At 41.4% G+C, this 7,478-nt stretch overlaps 1 protein-coding gene across 1 annotated transcript in view; it reads left to right on the forward strand.

Moving 5' to 3' along the window:
• The first annotated feature begins 537 nt into the window (after positions 1-537).
• Positions 538-7,478, forward strand: part of acsl2 (acyl-CoA synthetase long chain family member 2) — a 22,214-nt gene continuing 15,273 nt past the window's right edge. The window contains exon 1 of the mRNA XM_058388799.1: positions 538-696. The gene's annotated coding sequence lies outside the window, so the exon portion shown is untranslated. The remainder of the gene's footprint in view (positions 697-7,478) is intronic.

Genomic DNA, 7,478 nt, shown 5'->3' on the forward strand with positions numbered 1-7,478 from the left:
CACAATTTTGACATCACGTTGTTATATTTTTATAAGACGTCAAAATCAGCATTTTAAAGGTAATTTTGAGGAAATGTTTCTAAGTGTAACGCTGTCTAAAAATGATTTCTATTAAGAAAATTCGGTAAAAGTTCCGTTTTAATTAGTAACTACTTTAAAAATCTTTCTTAAGATGACGTAATAATTCTAAAGTTTTAACTGCTTGTAATTGCATTTCTTTTGCTTCATTTTAATAGCAAATTCTATCTACGTTCTGGTTACATATTAAAAGTACTTTTATTCAAATAAGTTCCAAATTATTTCTAGAATATAAGGTGCCTCTAAAGCGCTTATAATTATATTTATTCATTATATTTAGTGCTGATAATTTTATATTTAGTTTTTAATAGTTAAAAACGCTATACAAATAAATAAATAAATAAATAAATAAATAAATAAATAAATAAATAAATTTTCACCAACTGAATTTCCACGCTAGATTCCTGACCTAAAGAAAATGAACCGAAGCCAAAACGGGTTCCTAAAATAAAATGACGTCACCGCTCCGGTTCCACTGGAGGAGGCGTGTTAAAGAGGCGCGAGGGCGGTGTCGTCGTGCCGGGGTCCGGAGCGCGTGAGGGGTCCAGGGGCAGAAGCTCAGCTCAGTTCACTTTCCGTCTTGTGTGGAGAAAGTTCAACTTCTTTACAGAAACACAGGTAAGAACTCTTCTTACTCCGATTTATTGACACGAACATGTGACGATATTTAAAAAATACCGAGAGAAAATCCTCAATACTTATTCAGCTGAGCCTCGAGTTTTTTTTTTGTTTTTTTTTTTTACCGAGAAACAAACTTTTTGGATATATCGCGATGAGTTCATTCATACGCGAAACAATGTTCCGACTCGTTTATCGCCTCAAACTTCGGTTAATTCAAGAGTTTAATAGTAACTTGTCCGTCACCAGACACGAACAATATCTTAAAGAAAACAAACTAAGTATTAATTCCACTTTTTTTCCAGTCGCGCGCTCTTTGTTTGTGTGGCGCCGGCGCGTGACACGTGGAAACAGCCGCCTTTACAGCGAAGCCCAAGACCGATATCGCTAAATATATCTTACATCACGATACTCGATATGTGTCACGATATTTAGGATAACCCGTCAGCAAAACATTGGTGAAAAGTTTAAAAAGTGTTTTTTTTTGAGGGGGGTAACAAATACACCAAGAATAATTTTGACTAAATTTATCATAGAATTGACTTCAGAATCTTAATGAAATTTGTATGAGTGTCATTTAATAGAGGTCAGATATTCCGTGTGCCCTATCCAGTAGGGATTCACCTTGCTACTCCCCAGAGAGGCAGTGGTGGCTCAAGTGGTTAAGGCTTTGGGTTGTTGATGGGAGTGGTTCAAGCCCCAACACCACCAAGCTCTACTGTTGGGCCCCTGAGCGAGGCCCTTAACCCTCTCTGCTCCACGGGCACTGTATCATAGCTGCCCCTGTGCTCTGACCCCAACTTCCTCAGCTGGGATATGTGAAGAAAAGTATTCCATTGTGCTGTAATGCATGTGTGGCGATTATAAAGGCTTCATGCCCTCAGTTCTATCATAAGTACACTTCATAACATCATGACTTATCTACCCCACGTAAATACACTTCTTCGGGCACATCCAGACATGTCTTCTTAGAATTTCTTCTTTGATTCCTGTTTGTTATAGTGGACCATTAAGTACTTAAGTTGGTCACATATACCTTACTGCCCAGTGAAATTCTTTCTATGCATATGGAGTTTGGGGTCAGAGCTCAGGGGCAACTATGATACAGCACCCCTGGAGCAGGGAGGGTTAGGGCCCTTGCTCAGTTGGTAGCTTGACGGTGCTGGGGCTTGAACCACAATCTTCCAACCCATCAACAACCCACAGCCTTACTAGTACTTACAGTACTGCAATAGTACTTGCAGTAGTGACCAGAGTCATCAAAACTGGAAAGCTTAAGATTAGGCATAACCTCCTACAACCCAGTGTCCTCATACGAGGACATCACGTTTTTGGTTGTGTGCACCATAATACTTAATTATTTGTAACTGGAACCTGCTGTACACAAATAGAAGTGGCTTCATGTTCAAAGATAATATCTGGTTATTATATTTAGTGGTTCCTCCTAACCCCAAATAGGTAGAAGAAATCTAAAATGCAAGCTCAGGTCTTAGGAGGATAATGTCACCTGGTCTGTTTCCAGTCTGTTTAGTTTTGGTGAGTCTGTGCACAATGTTGCCTTAGATTCCGGTTCTTGGCTGAGAGGATTGTAAGCAGATGTGGTCATCCACTTTTCTGGGATGCTTTTCTGCTCAGCACAGTTGCACAGAGTGATTATGAGTTACCATAACCTTCCTCTATCATCAACAATCCATGTGAATAGCAATCATTGGGATGGGACACGAATCTGGATTTGAATCCTAGAGCTCAGATTCAGAGTCAGCGCCACTTACACAACTGTGCTACAAAACGTTGATTGTCTAACAGACGGGTAACTTGGCTTCAATTCCCTCCTCCTTCTCACTTTATATATAAATGCACTATACAAGTAACACCCTAGATTGTGTGCTGTGTGGTTAATATAACAGTGAGCTGTTTGTGATTCAGTGTATGTTTCAGCTCTGAGGACGTGCAGCTGTAAAGCGTAAACATTAATAAAGGAGGAAGCAGAGAGGGAGAAAAGAGTAGTAGGAGACATGTCTGGTCACGCAGTAAAGCTGATGACAGTTTGATATCACTTAGACGTTTTGCTAAGAGGGTGGGTGTGTGTTTGTGTGTGTGTTGTTAAACCGGATGTGGGCCGAAACATCAGGAGCGAGAATTCTTACAGGAAATATACTCACTAGCCGCCTTCTCATCTCTGGATTTGTCTCTTTCCTTCATTCAATGTTAAGCGTTCTCCACACTTCATATAGGGAGCATGTAACAAGAAGCAGCATGGCGATACAGCGGTAAGCGCCACTCCCTCACAGATCCAGGTTGCCGGGTTCGATCCCGAGCTCTTCGTCACGTGTTCTCCCCGTATCTGTTTGGGTTTCCACCAGGTTCTCCGGTTTCTAACCACCTTCCAAAACAAGCCAGGAGTTTTATTGTCTACAGAAGAACTACGCCTTGGTGTAAACAGGTGTGTGCATTGTGACCTGCGATGGCTGGCATCCCACCCCTCGGTGTGTCTTTGTCCTGCACCCAGGTGGATCCACTGCAACCCTGACGGGCATAAAGCTCTTACTAAAGATGAACAAATACATCAATGGACCACAGCCAGCCATTTCACTCACTCTCATGACTTCTTTGCTTGGCCTTCTTCTCTCTCTCTCTCTCTCTTCTATCTATCTCTATATCAGTCATCGGTTATAGTACATCGCCATCCTGCATGTAATTCACAGTCTTTCATTCAGTGTAACTTGCATATTTTACCTCAGAGCCGAGGTCACGTTACTGTTTCAGACACGTTAGGGGTGGAAACTCTGCAACAGCGACAACGTTAGAACTTTACTGAAGAAAAGACTCGTACTCACCTTACTAGAATGTTCAAGTCACGTGTGCTAGCAACAGACTGCCGAAAGGGTGTGGATCTGTAACATTCCATACATAAAAAACAACTACAAGACATTAGCTCATATTAAATTTGCAGAAAGAAACAACAAAATTTCATGTTTGGAAAGAAAAACTGGATTACTGTGGGGGGAAAAATGATAATGCGCTAGTCCTATTCATTTAGAAATATTATTCGTAACCTGTGTGGAGATTTCGTGGTTTTTTAGAAAAGAGAAATTAATGCAAAGTTTCTCTCCCTCTCTCTTTTTTTTAAACAGACCAGAAGTGCTCACTCTATAATCCCATTGCTCTTGAGTCCTTTTGTTTCTGACCAACCTCAAGAGTATTTTAAGAAACATGTGATAAACAGTGTTGTATAAATATTACTCATTTCCATAATGCAGCTCATGCGTAATCCTAATAATCAAGTCAGTTTCTGGGCACTTTCATGCAGAATCTGATGCAGGAGCTTTTCTCAGTTGTTTATTGCTGTGTGGTGTGGCATTCCTTTCTTCTTCTTTTTATGGCCTTGATTCATCTCGCAACATTATGTCCTATGTGACAGGGTCATGGGCGGCCAAGGCTCACCGATGCATGTAGGGATCGAAGGCTGGCCCGTGTGATCCGAGCCAACAGACGAGCTACTGTTAAGGCTGGCTCTGATAGAAAGGTGTCCGAATACACCGTGCATGACGGGTCAGGGCTGTTTTGGCAGCAAAAGGGGGACCGACACAATATTAGGCAGGTGGTCATAATGTTATGCCTGATCGGTGTACATCTTGATATACTGTGCATTTTGGGTCCCTGGTGGTCCAGAAGCAGAATCCCGCACTCTCGCCTCCACAGTAGAGAACCAACCCAACCACTGAGGGGTTAACTACTCTCAGAGCTGGTTCCAAGCTCCCGGATAAAATGGGAGGTTTGCGTCATCAGATATGCGGATCGGATGATCAGCTGGACAGAGACCCCGGACAGGGAGCAGCCAAAGGAGGACAACAAAATATACTGTACATTTCAATAATACTCTGTTAATTTATTCTTAATTCTTCTTTTTTAACCGCTTAATTTAAATTCATTTCAGAGTATTAGGTTTAAATGTCCTCGCTGCTGTCTGAGAGTGGTCACGCTAAATACCATATACCAGTCTTCAGTTTGTCTAACGCATGCTTAAGACACGTGAGGCCACTGCTCATGCTGCATCACAGAGAGGAAAGTGTTTGTCTGCCCTCTTTCTCAAACATGAGTGTCCATGCTTGGCTAGAGAGAGAGAGAGAGAGAGACAGAGAGAATGTCAGTCCTCCATATCGTTAGAATGTGAACCCGCAATCTAATGACTTACGAGCCTTATGCAGTGGAGCATCAACTAAAACGTGCACACATTCACAGTATATCTTAGCCAGCACACGTTTTGGGAGATGGTCGGAAACCGGAGAACCTAGAAGAAAGCCGTGTGGAAAGGAGAGACCTCTAAAACTCCACATAAGACAGTAATCCAAGCTCAAGAGTGAACTGCAGACTCTGGAGCTGCTCCGCTGCAGCATTTCAGATGTGAAATTTCAAAACACTAGAGCTTTCAAGGTGTAGCATTATTTTTGTCTCCTATGATCATTATGATTAAAGCTGGTAATTGGCGATAAGGAGGCAAACTTTGTGATGCCTGACGTGATCCGTGAATCATTTCATCTGTCTGATACCCACCCAGCAGCGGTTAGTCATCAGCATCTGGAATGAACTGAACTGAAGAGGAATAAAACTTCAAGCAGTTATGTTTTTTAGTGATACCCTGGGCGATCCCGCTTGTGAGTCAGAGGCTGATTGTTTAATCCTGTGATGCGTTTTATCAGACGCCGAGTTGACGTGAGTCAGCAGAAGGCTTCGGGTGCTGCATCCTTCTTTCAGCTGGCTTTTTATATCGCCTCATAAAGACGGAGGTTATAACCACACAGGAAATCCCACAGTCATCCCACTGACATCTAGGTGTCGTCTAGGTAAGAGTTCAAAGCTCTAAAAGGCTTTGCTCCGTCATCCTAAAAAAAGGGTTCTTCTGACTGAGAACCCACAACAGAAAAGATTTCAAATAGAGCTTATAGGAAAATAATCAACGACAAAGTGGAGTGATGTAGTCCAACAGGAGGTCGATTATTTTCCCATAACATCGTTTAATTCCTCTTACGCCAAAGACATTTTTGGGGGAGAAAAAAGGATGATACTTTTTTTTTTTTTTTTTTTTATCCATTTCTAGTTACATATCATGTTAATATGCAAAAAAATAAACCATGTACAAGCTCCTGTGTAAGTTATGAAAGCATTTTCTGGTGGTTTTTCTGTGACGACTGTTTTTTCACTTAATATTCGAAGGAGCTGAGCTTAATGGCTGGTGTATTGTGAGAACGAATGCGCTGGTAAATCTGATAAGCTGTTTATCAGGCTGCACGTCCTCTCTGGTGCGTAATTACATAATGAAATCGATTAAAAGTCGGACGTATTAGAAAGGCGGCCGCTTTTTTAAAGCGTTCACTGCTTCTCGCGCTTTTTTGCGTCTGTATTTCTCCGTCTTGTCAGTATTGACAGGAGCCGTGTTTTGTGTCTGGCTCCCTGACGAATGCGGCGAATTCTCGGCCTTTTCTTCGGGTAATGCGTCCGAGTTCATTTATCAGCAGGTTGAGTAATAGCTCCTGTCCCTCACTCGGCTTTTGTGTAGCCTGTGAGAGAGAGCGGCACACAATAGCTCCTGTCTGCCACACACAAAGGCCTCTGTGAAATTGTGAGTGTGTGTGAGCGAGAGAGAGAGAGAGAGAAAGGAAAGAATCCTCTCTTGTCAATGTTGTGTCATCATTTTCAGATACACACCCGGAGGAGCTCTTTCATCTGGAGCTATCGTACGTCTTTGAACAGGAGAGACGGAAGACGGATAACTAAAAAACGGAAGAAAAATAAAAAGGAAAGATTTCCAAAAAAACAACAACACAAAGATACTGATTGATTTTCAAGACTGATTTTTAAAAAAAAAAAAATTCATTCACTTATAATGATGCAAGTTTAAAGTAATGTCTCTTTCCTTCAGGAATAAAGTCTAGGAAGGACATATAAGGACAACTTAAAGTTAACATTTAGTAATTTATTAGTTTGGATGAGCGCTGACACGTGTGTGTGTGTGTGTGTGTGTGTGTGTTGTGTAAGGAATAAATCACTCTAAAGTGTGCAGTCATATGAAGATAAACCTTCCTGATAAAGATGGATAAAGAGATGGATTGTTTGATTTAATGTTGCTGACACTGGAGTCTCCTTCCATAAGTGGCGAATAAATGAATTAGAGGATTAAAGAAAGAAGAAGAAGAAGAAGAGAGAGATTGAGGACCGTGTGCAGGGAGAGACTGTTTATAGCTGCTGTAACATGAATAATTACAGGATCTTAAATGTAGCTATAAACCGATAATAGATAAATAATTATTAATCGCTGAAGGATTGCTGTGGTATAACATGAATATAACACTTATAGGAACTTGGTGGTGCTAAACTAAAGTCTGGTAAAAGTTTACTCCACTGGGTTGTTGATTAATTCTTCTGTAACAGCAAATCCATAGCTCTGACTTGGTCTTAATTAAAACCACTCAAACGCATCCAGCAGAGAATCCAAACTCTTCTGACTGGGAGAGAGAGAGACACAGAGAGAGGGAGAGAATGAATGAATTTGTGGGAGAGTGAGTAGAGAGTGAGATATCGAGAGAGGGAGAGAGAGAGAGAGAGAGAGAGAGAGAGAGAATGAATTTGTGGGAGAGTGAGTAGAGAGTGAGATATCAAGGGAGAGGGAGAGAGAGAAAGAGAGAGAGAGAGAGAGAGAGAGAGAGAATGAATTTGTGGGAGAGTGAGTAGAGAGTGAGATATCAAGGGAGAGGGAGAGAGAGAAAGAGAGAGAGAGAATGAAT

This window comes from Hemibagrus wyckioides, linkage group LG05 (assembly GCF_019097595.1).
Source record: "Hemibagrus wyckioides isolate EC202008001 linkage group LG05, SWU_Hwy_1.0, whole genome shotgun sequence".
Taxonomy (NCBI): Eukaryota; Metazoa; Chordata; class Actinopteri; order Siluriformes; family Bagridae; genus Hemibagrus; species Hemibagrus wyckioides.